Below are 18245 nucleotides of genomic sequence, written 5' to 3' on the forward strand. Positions count from 1 at the left end.
CTTTTGTAACCGTTACTTTTTAACCGCTTAAATCTTTCTGTATTAACCGTGTTTATTTTCTAGAGGAAAAATTCCCTCTATATATATTTATTTTCATTCTCTTCTTCTTTCCTTTTATTCTCTTTGCAACTTCATCGTTCTTCTGCAAATTCTATTATTGCAACTTTTCTTCTTTCCTCTTCAATCTTTTTAGGTTCTTCTTCATCTTCAAACTAGATCTTCATAGTTCGTGATCTTCTTCGAGACAATCTCCCTGCTATCATTTCTCATGGATTCATCAAGGTTAGTCTTCTCTTTTCTTCCTTATGAGCTTTGCTGAAATTGATATATTTGAATTTAATCTTGTTTATTGCCTTATGTGATGTTGTTTATGTGATTCCCATACTCTTGTTATTTCAGCAAAAGCGGCTCCAACACTAAATTTACAGTTCAGAACCCTAACAATCCCAGATCACCGCATAAAGTTGTTTCCCATAAGAGAAAGTCTGTGAATGAGAAGGTAGTAAGAAAAACTATCTTTTTCTCATAACAATATTGTTGCCTCTGTTTCTTATCTACAGTGTAATTCGCAGGGTGATAAAGATCTTCATAAACCTCACAAGAAATCTCGCCACCTCAAGACTGTTCCAACTTCTGTTCCCTTACATCTACTCATTTCTTCCAAATACCCTACGCCATCTTCGCAAGATAAACCTTTATCTCCAGTTCGTGAAGATGCTGTCTCTGATTTCATTTCTTTCAAATCTCCTGCGACATCTTCGCAAGATAAACCTTTATCTCCAACTCGCGAAAATGCTGCCTTTGATTTCATTTCTGTAGTTGATCTTTATATAATTAAAATTCCTCTTATGGATCCTTCTGTGAATGAAATATCTTCTCTTCCCGTTGAGAATGTTTCTCAACCTTCTATCTCTACTAGTTCTCTACCCAAGTCTCTCCCACTGTCGAAAGGAACCGTGGAAGGGATAGATATTGCTTTCAAGGGTTTATCTGAGATTCTGGATGATGGCAAGAAGTCTTCTACTGATCCCATCAAGTCTAATGTTTGCGAAATTCTGAGCAAGCATTTGGGTTCTGACAAAGATGCTTCGCAGATAGCTTTAGAAAAAGAATGTAATGCTCTTCGTCTTGAAAATCAGAAACTTCAGAATGTTTTGCTGGATCATGACAACCTTCGCAAGAAGAATGATGAATTAATAGGTATTATATCCTCATCTATGTCTTTAATTTTCCTTTTCAATGGTTTTATCCTTCCCATGTTTAATTATCCTTTAAATCCCTCTTTCGCATGTTAAGCATTAAATCAGAAACGAGTAATGGAGAGATATCAATTTGAATCTGCTGTTGAAGAAGCCAGTGTTGATAAAGAAGTCTTAATGGATCAATATAACCAATTACATACCTCTATTCATATTCCCTTGATCAAATAAATAATCTTACCAATGAAAATACCCAATTAGTTCAAAGAAAAGATCTATTAAGTAATGAAGTATCTCGTCTTTCTTATTCTTTAACCAAAGATAATTTAGGGATGAAAACTTTATCAGATGAGAATAAAACCTTATCTCAAGAGAAGCGAGTTTATTTAAACAAGATGGCGATATCTTCGCAACAACTTAATATTCTCCAAAAAGTATGTGCTGACCAAGAGAAATCTCTTCGCTCTTTAAGAAATGAACTTAAAAAAGTAACAGAATCATCTATCGTTGAAAGAGATACACGCATTCAAGGTAGAATATCTTTAAGTGTGAAGGCAAATCAGCTTAAAGAACAATATTCCAAATTAGAAGAATCTTATTCTTATCTTGCGAAGAAAAATGCCTTCCTTGTTTCTAAAGAGAAAAATCTTCAGTCTCGACTTAAAGGTTTAGTTGGAGATAAACTTGATGACGCAATGGACCATTGGGAGAATAGTTTTCTATCTTTGATTCAACACCTTATTTCGCAAAAGGAAGGTAGTCATAATAGTTTGACTGCCTTAATTATCTTTTCTTTGTCATATCTCTCTGAATTCCTTCTTTAACAAAATTTTGTATTCTATTTTTCGCAGAGTCTGAGAAGAATCTTCATTCCTCTATTTCTGACTTGGAGGCTAAATATGCTAAAATTCGCAAAGAGAATGCCTTGCTCGTCTCTACTCTCACTGGTTCTCGCGATCGAGCAGAAAGAAGACTTGATTACCTTGCTTATTTTAAAGATATTCAAGATAGGAATCATCAAAGATCACTTCTTCTCCAAGTTCATCTCCGGGCTGAATTCCTTGTAAATGACATCTTACTGTCCAACTCTCTTCCTCATATATCAATTGATCCTCTAGAAGTAGATGATGATGAAGTTCCTCGCCCTGCTGATAGTGATTATGATTACGAAAGCGGTGCAGAAGATAATTTCCTGGAAGATGAAGAAGAGATTCCTTCTAAAGAAGTATCTGCTGGTGTTAATCAGAATGAGAAAGAAATTTCTCCTGAAGAAGTAATTGTTGGCGATAATCAAAATTCTAGTCATGGCGACGATCAAAGCCGAAATGAAGGAGAAGCTTGCGAGAATGTTGGCGAAGAATTTCTGTCATCTCCTGCTACTGATATTAATATTGAAGCTTGATCTTATTTTCTAGTTTTGTTTTCTTGAGCTGTCTTATTTTTATCTTTGAGAGATACATGTTTCAATAACTTTGAAGTCAACTTTTCCTTTTAATATTTTGTTGATAAGAAAGATAATGCTTCTTGTATATCGATTCCCATACTTGCCTCTCATTATCTTTCTTGCACAAAATAATTTGTTGTGAATGTTTATCATCAATTTGTTTTATCATATGGTCTTATTTTTCCTTCCTAATTAAATGTCTTATTACGCCATCTCTTGTCATTGCGACAAAATCGCAGGACGTCCTTGCATTTTCATACAAAAACCCATTGATCTTGTCTTAACCTTTTCTTTTGTATTATGTCCTCTTCAGGAATGTTGCGACAATATGACAGGCCTAAATATTCTTGCGAAAATAAAGCCCCATGACATTACCGTCTTGCGACGAAATCGCAGGACGTCTTCGCACTTTCATGCGAAAACCTATTGATCTCGTCTTATCCTTTTCTTTTGTATTATTTCCTCTTAAGGATTGTTGCAAAAATATGACAAGCCTTAATATCCTTGCGAATAAAAAGCCTCATGACATTTGCGTCTTAAGACACTTATCAACTCCCTAATGGAGGGTGCCGCCCTTATCTCCCCCCTGGTTTCCCCTTCAAGGAGGCGTAGTTCTACCATACAAGGTTAGATCCTCCCATCCAGTCTTAAAAACAACCAGTTGTCTTCGCAGCCTCTTATCCCTTTTACCTATAGGGATTATGGTTACGAGACTGCACCCTAAGTGGGGTTTTCTTCAGGCCGAGTGCAGTATAAGCCAAGACTTTTCAAGAATGCAAGGACGCTTCAAACGCCCCTGGCACTCTTGACTCAACCGTGTACCTCGGCGCCTTGATCAGATCCTGCACTCCTTGGGAGAGTCCTTATTACCTTAGTCGCCCAACCTAAGTCATATGCTTAAGTTGAGAATCCAAGGTGCCTCTCCCGGATGGGCTTTATTGACCCCAAATCTCCATAACTCAGGTTCCGGTGGTGGTGTAGCCTTTCCCTAAGCCATGTAACAGGTACCCCCTAATATGACGTACTTTAGGTCTTACATTTGCCTCTTGCGAAATTTTATTCGCGAACTAGGGTGTACGCCTCTTTCTCTTTTGTCATTCTTCTCCGATTATTTTCTTTAAAATTCATTATCTCTGCGAAAGTCTCGCAAATCATTATATTGTATCTGAATTTCGCAATCTCAATTTTGTTGTTCAATCAAATGTATTTTTGAGAATTTTACTTATTGCGAAATTATCGCAACAACTTAATCATTCATACATTTCTTGTTTTTATTACTTTTTCCATCCTCTGCTTCATTGTTATTCTCTGCTACTGCTTCCTTGGTAGTAGTATGTTCATCCTTTTTATTCTAAGCTAATATTAATTTCGCAACATCCCTTCTCCTTTATTTTCAATTGTATCCACTATCAACCTCTCACTTCTTTGTACGTCTTTGATTTTGTGTCGCCAGTTTTCCTTCTTGTTTGCTCTTCCTTCGCAAGATTCTATCTCAGTTTCGTAACATCTCTTTCCTTCTACCCAATCTCCCTTTATGATTCCTACACCATTGGGGTGAGAAAATTTGATGCATTGGTGGAAAGTTGAAGCTACACCTAAAATCCCATGTAGCCAAGGTCGACCAATTAACGCATTGTAGGGTGATTCTACATCAATGACAGAATGAGATTTTAGAAGATATTCCCTTTCAGTGGAATTTGCATATTAACCTCCCCTTTAAGCTTGTTAGCGGTACCATTAAAATCATAAATCTTATATGTTGATGGTATAAGATCATCATCTCTTCCACCCATGGTTTTATAAGTATGATAAAATAAGATATTCACGGAGCTTCCAGTATCGACTAGAATTCTGTTGATTGCCCATGAATCTTCAGCTTTATCATCCTCATCTTCTTTCGGTTTTGGATTAATTTCTAATTTTATTACCAATGGATTGTCATGCACCTCTTCTCCTTCGGGAATTTCTTCTGCGGTGAAAGAAATGATCTGTTTCTGCCATTCCTTTCGCAATATTCGTAATTTCTCTTCCATTATTATCTCTTGAAAACACTCTACTCAAAACATTATCATGAAAATCTTCAATTGTCTTATATGAATGTACGATAGAGTGACATAATATATTTTTTGCTTTTGCACCAACTTCTATGAAGAATGTTTCTTTATTTTTCATCGTATTCACTTTGTGATGTTCTGGCGGTGGTGGTAATGGTTGATGTTGCGGATGCTCTACCAGAAAGTTGTTTAGTTTTCCTTGATCTATCATTCTCAAAATAATTCTCTTTACATTTCTGCAATGGTTTGTGGTATGTCCATGAAAATGATGATAAGAACAAAATTCATGACTTCTGTGATTTGGAGGTGGTTCTGTTCCCATATTCTATGGTGTTGGTATATTCTCCATCAAGATTATAGCTTCTCATATCTTCTCCACACTTGCATTTAGAGGTGGCATCTTGATTTCTTCCCATACTACCTTGTGACCTCCTTGCCCTCTATTAAAGTTTGGTCTTTGACCTCCATAAGTTTCTTGCGGTTGATCGAGTCTTTGAATCTTGTTATTTCCTCCACGACTGTAGAAATTTCTTTCTCTTTCATACTCTTCTTGATCTCGACTCCCCATTGCTACCAACTTCTGCTGATTGTTACCTGTCACCTTTTCTTGTTGTACTTGCGAAGTATTCGCCACTGTATTTATTAGTTTGGGTAATAAGCTTGCATTCGCTGTTTGTGAGATGGTGTTCGCAACTGGATATGATTCCATTTCATTTTGTCTTTCCTCTAAAGCAATGTATTCTTCTTGAAGTTCTCGCAATTCAGTCATTGTAATTGTATTCTTGACTCTGAAAATTTGGACATACAACAGGTTTGTTGCAAACATAGCATTGATAAATGATAATATGAGATATCTCCCATCTACACGGCCAGCCATTTCGCTACACATAGTTTTCCATCTTTTAATCAAATGTTTCAAACTTTCTCCAATCCTTTTCTTTAATCCAAACACATCTTCTATACCAGGTCGTGAGGAATTGTTACTTATATATGCCCCCAAGAATGTAGTCTGTAAATGATTGAATGAGGTTATTGTATTCTTTGGCAAACCTTCAAACCATTTTAAAGCTTCTCCTATTAAGCTGGATGCAAAATATTTGCACAACACCGCATCATGATTTTCCCATTGTAACATACACCTCACATAAGCTTTAATGTGTTGAATTGCACAAGTTGTTCCATCGAAAATGCTGGTTAATGCAGGCAAATTGCATTTCGGTGGTATTCCTCCTAATTGTACTTCCCTTGTAAATGGATTTTTCGCAGCTTCTTTTATTGCTTCATCCAATTGTCTTCTACCTACTTCTCCTCTGTTATTTAGCATTCCCCTCATTTCATCTAATTCTTTAAAGATTTGTTTATTTACTCCTGAATCTTCACCCATTGGTCTCTTTAATTTTGCTTTTGTTCTTCTGCGTTCACGTCTATCTTCTCTTGTGAAATTTTGTATCTCTTATTCATTATCCTCATCTCTCATTCTTCTGCGATTCTCTTCCTCATCCCTATGTTGAATTCGCAAATGATGATGTCATTCATTTTCCCCTCCATAATTTTGTTCATTTCTCATCAATTCAATTCGCTGTCTTTCATCCATTCTCTTTACTCTATCATACTCTTCATTGAGATTGTCGTTATTCCGGTTTTGAATACGCCTTCTTTCCCGATTGTCATGATTGTTTTGGCGAATTGTCTCCTGAAACTCTTGTTCTTCCATTTCTGATCTCAATCTTTCACGTTCGCAGATTAAACGTGCTTGTTCAGCATTATGTCTTTCAATTTCTTCTTCAATTGTCTGTTGATTTCTTTGAGTTTTTATCACATGTAAAATTCTTCTTCCTTCCTCTTGATTTCCTTCGCCAACCTGGTTATTTTGTCTCTGATTTTGACCGTTCTCTTGATTTCCTCCAATTTGCCCATCATCAAAAGTTTCATTTTGCGGAATGTAACGATCATCAGTTCTTTCTCTATTTTCGCGATATTCTTCATTAGGATTTGACATTTCTTCTTGAATATTGTTTCCAGCATTGATTGTGGGTGAATTTTGCCTCATTTCTCTTCTAGTCGATCTGGAATATGATTTTGTAATACTTCTCGATCTTCTATTCTGCAATCTGATATTCTCCATCCTTAATTCGTGATTTTTCCTTCTTAAATCCGCACGTTCTTCTACCTCATCTCTTCTTTCTTCATGTATTATTCGTCTCAATGTTTCTAATGCTCCAACTTCCTCACCTCCCTGAATTACTCCTTCATCTGCTTCTTGATTTCTCTCTTCCTGTCTGTAATTTCTATTTTGTTGCTCTTCTTTTATTTCTTCTGCTGAATTTGATCGCCAAGTGTGTACGCTCACTCTGTCATAATCTGTATTCCTCTCTCGAACTAGTTTTTGTTGAATTGGCGATTGAATTAGATTTTCTTTGTTATTTCTCATTCTAGTAGATTTTCCCATTTCACTTCTTTCTCTTCCACCAATTCTTTTGCTTCTTCTAATAGTAGTCGGTTGTTCGGATGTATTTCTTCTTCTAGCCATTTCTTTAATGCTAACAGTATTTCAAGAAATTATGAAAAATTCTTGATCAATTACTTTAATTTTTCACAAATCTCAATATCAATCTTTAGTTTTTTCTAGAATAATCTTCAACACCTCCCTGTTTCTAGCGCCATTATGTAGTTGCAGGAAATCCTACAATACACCACTCATATGATTTCATTGTTGATCAGCTCATTTTTAGGTTTATACTCTTAATTTTATTGATTAATTTCTGAATGTTCTTACAAGGAAAATAAAGAAATCAAGAATGATATCTACCCTGAACTTTCTCTCTCCTATTTACTTGTTTCTTACTCAAAAAAGATCTCCCCTCCTTTACAACTCGAATGACTATTTATAAGGAAATACATAGTGGATGACAGCTAATCTGTCCTTTATTTTCGGGTATGGTTTGCGACATACTCGCAACCTTACAAATGTTAATTTCGCAAGCTCTCTAATTTTCGCAAGACTATCACATCTTTCTCATGATCCTTGCTGACGTCGTTTCTGAAATTGTTCTGCGACACTATTGTGTAATACCATTGATAATTTCGCTGAGACATAATTGTTGCGAGATTCTGATCCTACAAGCACCATCATTTCAGTTTCTGCTTCAAACACCAACACAAACCGTTGACAGCCACATCACACATCCATTTCAGCTCCTTGAAGCAGCAAACAAACATCTGTGATTTGAGCTGCATTCACCACCAATGCCTTCGCTGCAATTCAGTTTCAATTAACCCTGCAAAACAGTACCAGCACCTGCAGTTCAAACCCAGTACCTGCAGTTTCAACTCCATCTCAGTCATGAACCATTACGAGTTCATCCCTTCATTCTTCACCTTCTTGACTTTGTAAACAACAACATCACCGATGTTTCAGCTCAACAGGTCTCCCTGCATCACTTCAACACCTGCTCTTCCTGCCCTATATCAATCAACCTCATACTAGACCAATAACCACAAAAATCCATCACTACTGCCATTCAATGTTCATACACAGATTCCTGAACCCATCCTTCAACTCTTAGTACCACCACAATCACCATTGCACATAGACCCTTCTCAGCTCATGGCAGCTATGACTCCAACTTCTAACTCATTCTCTCCCTTGCCGTTGATTTTCCGACCAATGTAGTTCAATCTGGAATTCCGTTCTTATTTGCAGTAACTCACTTCCTTTGGCAGCAATCACAGTACAAAACCTTCCCTGCAACATTTCAGTTCACAAGCAAACCACATTCCCTTTACTCCATCTGCATCCATGATTCATAAGCCACAATTTCGTTCTTCATATTGCAGCAACCACAACCCCTGAACATCACCAGAAACTTCTTTGTAATGCCTCGAATCTTCTCTCGGCCATACCACCTGAATCACCATCTTCTGCAGGTACCCATTGCAGCTGCAACTCTTATCAGTTCAAATCAACACCAAACTCACAGTAGCAGAATCTCAAACTTGTCAGATCCTTCATCTCAGTTCAATATCAAACCCATAAGTGCAATCATCCACATCAGCAGAAACCCTTATTCATTCTTGTATTCTTCACGACATCAGCAAGCCATGATTTCTATCATCAATTCGGAAAAAACCCATTTTCAATGTCTCCTCTAAACCGTTCAAATCTTCCAATTTCATATCAACCACCTCCAACAGTTCATCATGACCATTCACATACTCGACCCAATTTCAATCTTCTTGTTGTCTCTTCGAACTCAAGAAGAAACCCATTTTATCTGAACTCGAACCCTAACTTCTAATTCCTGAATCACCCCAATCGATACATCAGTGAATAACCACAAAAACCCATCGATTTCATCATCTTCAATTCTTCATCTCTGTCTCAATTCCAATTCAGAACCATTTTCATCTTCTCTTGTTTATTCCTCTTCTCTAGATTCATCTCTGGAATTTCAGATGGAAATCGGCTCAGACCTGCGCCTCTAACTCTCACTGAGTTTCTCAACTGCGACACCATGAAAATGCAGCCGACAAATGATTGGGAGAAAGACTATTCTCTCAATTTTAGGTTTAGGTATTGATGAGGATTTATATTGGCACCCCACGTTATGGGATAAGGGCCACCTGTTCATAAATGGCCTATCGGATCTAGAAACCGACAGACTAATTCTCTGTTCAACTCAACTGTCAGTTATGAAGAACTGACTCATCACCTCCTTCTTGCGTAGCCTTAGCTGGATCCAAGTATCACTCGCATGTGAATCAGCCTTTCTGCGCTTTACGCTGCAAATGAACGTTTTCTCTTTCTTTTGTTCATAATGACTCCATTGCACCTAATAAACTCAAAAGCAAACATAAGATACATAATTTACAAGAAAACTCGCAAAGAAAGAATAAATACTAGATATAAAATTAGGTGCTTTAGACACCTATCAGTAAGGGAAAGGGAACCGATCCTTGTAAGGGAAAGGGTAACCGATCCTAGTATGGGAAAGGGGGAACTGATCCTTGTAAGGGGTGCTGTACATCAAGGGGAACCAATCCTTGTATGGGGTGCAGCAAGGTTTACAGCAGAAAGGGGAACCGATCCTGTGAACATATGCAACACATATAAGTTAGATACCATATATATGTGGGGAACCGATTCTAGTACCTAGTCAACCGAAACTTTTGGGAAGCTAGTGTGACTATGCGTAGTACTCACATGGAGGCAGAACCGAAAATTGTTTTGTTAGAACCGTAAACCCATGATTGTGATTGAATGTTGGTTTGATCAATCACATAGTTCTTGAAAGTCATATGAACCAATTCTAAACTTGTTTGGAAGTGTGGCAAATCGGTTTCAAGGTTTTAAGTGTGAAAGAGAACTTACAAAGTAAATATGTCGACAAACTTTGAACACGTGATGAGAAGTTTATTTCTATAGTTGTTCAAAGATATTCCTTAACGGCTAAGGGAAGAGAATCCCAAGATCGAAACACAAATAAGTTAAGAATCTTTTAATTAAGGTTATTAATTTCATTTTGTATGGAAATACAGAATTAGTAATGTGCATTTACTAATTATATTTTTCAAGAGATTTCGATTGTTATTTTTGGACAAAGCATTTGCAGGAATTATGAAAACCGAATCTATGCGTTTATGAATATCTTGAGAATATTTTCGGTTTTGGAAATTCCGTGGTGTCCAAACTTCCTTGTCTATGAATACACGAAGTTTGCCTTTCTAGCAAACTAATCCTTCGTAACAACAGACTTCCTATTTTGTCTTTGTTACTAGTGTAGCCGCCTATCGGAGAGGAGAGTAATCTAATTAGGTGAAATCTCTTACGACCGCTCGTTTTAAAGTCTTCTTTGGGATTGAGAAGCTCTAGCGCGACCCGTTGGTGGGAAACTAGATAATTGCGGTTTATCTTTATTTTCGATTGATTTGATTGACTAACGGTGGTTGAAATCTGATTGCACCTAGTTTGTTTATTCTTGAGAATCTTCTCTTCTGATATAAGATTCACTCAAACTAGTTCAGAGTTTCGACAGGGATCTTTAGACTGTTGTTAGTTCTAAAGACGATCTTGTGATAATCCATTGTTAACAGACTCTGTTCTGTGCGTGATTGATCATAAGAGATTCAAGTGATTGTGTGCAGGTTTTTATTGAAGATTTAAGAAGATTTGAAGACAAAGAAGATATTGAAGATCTGACTTGGGTTTTATAATCTTTGGTGTGCACAATACTTGTTTCGGTAAAAGATGATCCAATTAATAATCGGTTTATCCTTGTGGTAGATTGGATTGATTAATTGAGTAGATCGGCATCAACACGGTTCTTCAGATCAAAGGTGTTGTTGGCTTAATCTTAAACGATTACCTTAGGGTGATTGAACATAAGATAGATCTAGACCCGACGAAGGAGTTTATGTTGAGATAAACGGAAGAGCCTTTGTCCGACTCATAACACTTGGTTGAATAGAGTTGATACCAAACAGATTTCTTGTTCCTTTACTGTTTGGAATACGAACCAAAGGGATTGTTCCAAGTATGTGACTTATTCACAAGTCGGAGGTGTGGGAATATAGATGGAACTAAGTGAATTATAGGGTTAGTTACTTGGTCTCAACTATACAAAGTTAAGTGTAATTTTGTGTAGCGGCTTAATCCTGAGAGTATTCAATTCTGTACTAGGTCCGGGGTTTTTCTGCATTTGCAGTTTCCTCGTTAACAAAATATTGCTGTGTCATTTACTTTTATTTTCCGCATTATAATTGTTTTATTATAATTAAAATAAATTACACAAACGTTAATTCTTATTTACTTGATAAGCAATCATATTGTGTTTGGTTAAGTCCGAACCTTTGTATCAAGTAAACATACTTCGTTGTTGTATTGTCTCGACCTCGTATCCATAGACGATCACACGAAGTGTGAACCGATTAGTTGTATTGTCTCGACTCAGTCCATAGACCATCACTTTCGGAGAAAGGACTTATAGGTAGGAAAAGTTTTAGCTTGAGGTATATTTGGGTACCCTCGCCTTTTCAATTGGTATCAGAGCAGGCAAACACGAAAAGATCAAACAATCTGTGTTTGGTGCGATCCAACCTATAAGAAATGAATCTAATGAATGATTCAGTTAACGTAAAGCAAGACATCAAGAGTTCTGATTAACACTTGATGATGGCATCTACGCATCAATATCCGAAGATATCATCACTATAGTTTCTACGAGACAAGTTATTCCTGTTAATAATGAAGAAACCGATGACGACTGGAAAATAAGTCTACAAGAAAGGCTAGATGAAATTTCCGACAATAATGACTCGGATTTTGAACAAGAAGTAGAAGAGGATATCTCAGAATACTCTGAATTGCTGAAACCTTTGAAAAACGAAAAGCTGAGAACTTAGGATTTTCTTGGTTTTATGACTCCTCTTTGTCGTGAGAACAAGAAACTGAAGAAGGTTTTTCAAGGTTATTATATTGGTTTCCAAAACCGTGAGTATCTTCTTAAAGATCGTAAAAACGGTCTAAATTCTAAGAAATTAGAATGTGAAAATCTTCGAAGAGAACTGTTTTTGTCAGAAAAGAAACGTGTTGAATCGGAAGCTATGTTTAATTCTCGACAAGTACAGGGTCTTGAAAAAATCCAGTGCTAGTCTCTCTCAAACAAAATTGTTAGAGAAAGAGCGTGATGTTGCTCTTGAAAAAATTCACTTATTGGAAGAGAAACTTGTTGAATCTGATGCAAGGATTAACTCTCAACATAAGAGTTTTGAAGAGAAAGAAGGTGTATATCTCTCACGAGAGAGACGCCTTGAGGCTGAACTAGCCGGTGCTCTTGGTAAAATCAAGATGTTGGAAGAAGGAAATTTGGAACTGAAAAAATCCAATGAAAGCTCAAAAAAGTTAACCTCAATGTTAGAAGCAAGTAGAAATTATCGTGATACACGAGGATTGGGCTATAAGGGAATAGATGCTTCAAATATTAGCAAAGAGGTAAAATTTGTTAAAGCTACAAATTCTTCTCAATCAGAGGCTTCTACTGATGACAAAGATGCTCATACTTCTTGTAAAGAAGAAAAGTCTGTCAAGCTTAAGAACAAGAAAAAGAAGAAGAAAACTCGTCGAGCTCCAATGCAAGAGGATCCACAAAAAGGTAACATTAAAACTCATACTTCGTATTTTTATACTAAGCATTGTTGTTATTGTGGTAATAAAGGACACTTGCAATGGGAATGCAAAGTTCGTAAGATGCAAGATACACTTTCCTTTTTATCAAACGAATTGTTAAGTTCGCTCCTCATAAGAATTCAGATCATTATTGTCCTAAGTTTGGGCAAAAGAATTATTATAATGATATTTCAAATTTTGCATATCACTCGACAAGGTCATCTCATAAAATACCCAATTATCGAAAGAGAGATGACATTTCAAATGTAAATACAAGATCTGATGTTCCAAATTGGAGAAAGGGTGTTTCGCAAAATATTCAAAAGGGCAATGATCCTAATGGTACTGTGAAGGAGAAAGCTGCTCCTGCGAAACTCAACTCTAAATGGGTCCCTAAATCCTCCATAGCCAAGAAGGGACAAAAAGTTAGTCACAGGAATGACTCTCAGCTGTTAATTGTTGGTGACAATAATTACAAGAGTCTTCTTGAAAGGCTAAAGAAAGACATTATGTATGAAATCTCTTGTACTAGTAAAGGTTGTGATAATGACACTCTACATCACAAGTCAAAGAAGAAAAACAAGAGATGGAACAAAAGAAAACAAACCAAGCAAGAGGTCAAGAATGATGATTCCGTCTTAGTCACTCGTGACGACCTAGTTATGTTAGAATGTGCATGCTCACCATTAGTGCTCAATATTTTTAAAATGTGAGGAAGCATATGAAAAACTGAGCACAAGATCTCTCGGTTATTATGTGACTAATTAGCATCTTTAGGAGATTTCTTTTCTTTTCTTCTATACTCATACTCTCTCTATCTCTATTTGAGGTTTTGATAGAATCAGTAATTTTGAGTTTATGATGTTGATATCTACTGATCATATATGTGTAGCTCTTGTTTTTACGGTTAAAACGAGCCAAAAATAACTGAATTCAGACATCGTATGCAAAAGTTATGTCGAAAACAGTTTAGTATTGTGATCTGTCACAAGTAACACATGGGAACCGATCCTAGTACCCCCTAGGGAACCGATCCTAGTACTATGTCATGGTGAGGGAACCGATCCTAGTGAGAGGTCCCCTTATGAAGAAGTGTAAAACTGTTTTGCACATAACTTCTTCGTCCGAACTCGGAATGACATCATTCTTTTTGCGTTGTTTTGATAATTAAATTTCCTACAAGATTGAGGTAATTGTAATACTTTATTTTATGTTGAATATTTATGGTGTATTGCAAATTAGTTTATGAGATGTTTGAATTCGGTTTTACTACCTTAATATTCGATCTCATATATTGTGAACCCTCATGGTTTGGGTGACTTTTTGATTTAGCGGGATTAAGTTCTAGCCATATTAGGTAGACTCTATCAAAGGATTATGAGGGGTTCTAATAGAAACAGTATGTGAAAAAGTCACAATATGTTGAATCGGTTTTGGTTTAGCATAAAAGCATATGTGTTTCGACGGTTTTTCAACTTTTGCTTGCAATAGTTAAAACCGGTTTTCAACCTTTCTCTGGTAAAGGTTGAGGTATGTTGTTATTCTTTTGTTCACGCATAAGGATAACAACGTGGTGATATTTCGATATCAATTCTCCCTGGACGAAGATGCAATCATATTGGAGAAGTGGATGCGAAATTTGAGGTAACAATCTTGTTAGTTAATTGTTTTCATGTTTAAGAAAAGCCTGAGTTTATATTATATATATTGTTGCTTTTGCTTAACGAAATTTAGGTTGAATTGATATTTATTCCATGATGTGTGTGTGGATGTGTGTTTCAATTGGTTCCTGTTAAGAAAAACTATTGTTATCTTGCTTTATTGTGTGATATCAATCGTTTAGGCTTACAAAATTTCGGTACAATTGATGTGTGTGTGATTCAATTGGTTCCGGTTAAGAAAAACTATTGTTATCTTGCTTTTGTATGGTATCAATCGTTTAGTCTTACAAAATTACGGTGCAATTGCGGTGCTTATAATGTCTATTATTGTTTCAATTACTTCCGGTTGAGGTGAATAATTATGCAAGTTGATTTATTTTGGTTTGTATTAATTATTTATGGATTAACGAAATAATATGTGTACGGGATGAGTTGTTTAGTCCAATTCGATTCCGGATAAGAAACTAAGTTAATTCTGATCTTAGTTTGTCTTATCAAAGTGAGGTTTCGGTTATTCAAGTCTAATCGAATTCCTAAACAAAGAAATTCTAGTTAACTAACCTAATATTTGGTTTGTTTAAAATTGAAAGGTCTAAGTTTATGGATAATTAGAACCTGATGAGAAAAATGGAGTTTATTCTTTATTTTGGTCTTATCGAATTAAGCGGTTGTTTTTGAACAATCGGTTTAGCAAAGGAACTAATGCGATTAGTTGTTTTTGGTTTGCTAAACTAAATGGGAAAAATTGTTTCGGGAAATTTTTTCCTTGGTAACATATCAAAATAAGACTACTTGTAGTTTCGATTTTGATATTGGTTATCAGAACATGATGTGTGGAACCCTCGTGCCTAACTCTACAGGTTTGCAAGTCTATTATGAGATTTGTAAGATTCTTTTCGTGTTATCCTTTATTTTTTCGTTTCTTTGTCATTTTTGTGACAAAAAGGGGGAGAAATATATGGAGTAAACAAGTGATACTGGCATTGATTTTATATTAATTGGTATCACTAAGGAAAAGAACATTGGTACTTGAATGTTTTATCTAACGAAAGAGTGAAAGCACAGACTAAGGGGGAGTAACATGTCATATAGATTGGTATAACAAAGACGTGCGGATTGAATATCTACCTATCTTCCTTAGGGGTAGTATTAGCTTTGTTATTATAATGTCAACAACGACTTTTTCAAGGATTGAATGTAAGCAGTTTCACTGTGCCGTTGAATCGGGAATCAAGCGGATTGTAATGAATTATTGTAATTTGTTTATCCATATGATGTAAGAGTTCTGTCACTAAAATTGAAAAAGGGGGAGATTGTTAGATCATGGATCGTTTGAACCCACCAAGCGTTGGTATGTCAAGTTTGGTTGTCATATTTTAGTGAATCAAAACTCATGTTAAGAGTCGCTTGATTATGTACTAGAGTTAAACTTCGTATAGGTTAGCTTGAAAGTATTAGGATATGAGACATTATAAGTATTGCAAGACTTGAAGATGTGAAGAAGCAAGGAGGTACAACGACAAAAATCATCCTTCCACTTGAGGTTAGTGATATTTGACTTGAACTGTTTCATTCCCTAACGTATCTTTCAAGTCGTGCATATTGAAAACATAACTGCGAAACATATTTGAACTCTAGATAGACATAGTATTAAGGAGTACAATACGAGGTTTATTGCTTAACCATTAAACTTTGTAGATAAGACATCGCCATAATCATTTGAATGCTATTGTGATTATGTATGGGTATGAGGTGAGGATTTCATCCTAGGGAACAATGTTTACATGTTTTCTAAGGAAGTAAGTTCATAAACTTGTTTTGTGAACCGAAAAGGAAATTACCAAGTGTTATTGGTTTTGTTATTCATTGCATATATTATGAATAACCAATATATGTGATAAAGTAGAACCGCTCACAACTTGTTGTGTTTTTGGTAGAACTATTCACAAAGGCCTGACTTGGTATGATCGGATTATGTCTGCCTTGGGGAAAGGGAACCGATCCTTGTAAGGGAAAGGGGAACCGATCCTAGTATGGGAAATGGGGAACCGATCCTTGTAAGGTGTGCGGTACATCAAGGGGAACCGATCCTTGTATGGGGTGCAGCAAGGTTTACATCAGAAAGGGGAACCGATCCTGTGGACATGTGCAACACATATAAGTTAGATACCATATATATGTGGGGAACCGATCCTAGTACCTAGTCAACCGAATATTTTGGGAAGCTAGTGTGACTATGCGTAGTACTCACATGGAGGTAGAACCGAAAGTTGTTTCGGTAGAACCGTAAACCCATGATTGTGATTGAATGTTGGTTTGATCAATCACATAGTTCTTGAAAGTCAGATGAACCAATTCTAAACTTGTTTGTAAGTGTGGCAAATCGGTTTCAAGGTTGTAAGTGTGAAAGTGAACTTACAAAGTTAAGATGTCGACAAACTTTGAACACATGCTGAGAATGTTTATTTCTATAATTGTTCAAATATATTCCTTAACGGCTAAGGGAAGAGAATCCCAGGATCGAAACACAAATAAGTTAAGAATCTTTTAATTAAGGTTATTAATTTCATTTTGTATGGAAATTACAGAATTAGTAATGTGCATTTACTAATTATATTTTCCAAGAGATTTCGATTGTTATTTTTGGACAAAGCATTTGCAGGAATTATGAAAACCGAATCTATGCGTTTATGAATATCTTGAGAATATTTTCGATTTTGGAAATTCTTTGGTGTCCAAACTTCCTTGTCTATAAATACACGAAGTTTGCCTTTCTAGCAAATTAATCCTTCATAACAACAAACTTTCTCTTTTGTCTTCGTTACTGGTGTAGCCGCCTATCGGAGAGGAGAGTAATCTAATTAGGTGAAATCTCTTACGGATGCTCGTTTTAAAGTCTTCTTTGGATTGAGAAGCTCTAGCGCGACCCGTTGGTGGGAAACTAGATAATTGCGATTTATCTTTGTTTTCGACTGATTTGATTGACTAACGGTGGTTGAAAACTGATTGCACCTAGTTTGTTTATTCTTGAGAATCTTCTCTTCTGATATAAGATTCACTCAAACTAGTTCAGAGTTTCAACATGGATCTTTAGACTGTTGTTAGTTCTAAATACGATCTTGTGATAATCTATTGTTAACAGACTCCGTTATGTGCGTGATTGATCATAAGAGATTCAAGTGATTATGTGCAGGTTTTTATTGAGGATTTAAGAAGATTTGAAGACAAAGAAGATATTGAAGATCTGAATTGGGTTTTATAATCTTTGGTGTGAACAATACTTGTTTCGGTAAAAGAGGATCCAATTAATAATCGGTTTATCCTTGTGGTAGATTGGATTGATTAAATGAGTAGATCGGCGTCAACACGGTTCTTCGGATTAAAGGTGTTGTTGGCTTAAGCTTAAACGATTACCTTAGGGTGATTTAACATAAGATAGATCTAGACCCGACGAAGGAGTTTATGTTGAGATAAACGGAAGAGCCTTTGTCCGGCTCATATCACTTGGTTGAATAGAGTTTATACCACAGATTTCTTGTTCCTTTACTGTTTGGAATACGAACCAAAGGGATTGTTCCAAGTACGTGACTTATTCACAAGTCGGAGGCGTGGGAATATAGACGGAACTAAGTGAACTATAGGGTTAGTTACTTGGTCTCAACTATACGAAGTTAGGTGTAATTTTGTGTAGCGGCTTAATCCTGAGAGTATTCAATTCTGGAC

The sequence above is a fragment of the Papaver somniferum genome, chromosome 3 (assembly GCF_003573695.1).
Source record: "Papaver somniferum cultivar HN1 chromosome 3, ASM357369v1, whole genome shotgun sequence".
Classification (NCBI taxonomy): Eukaryota; Viridiplantae; Streptophyta; class Magnoliopsida; order Ranunculales; family Papaveraceae; genus Papaver; species Papaver somniferum.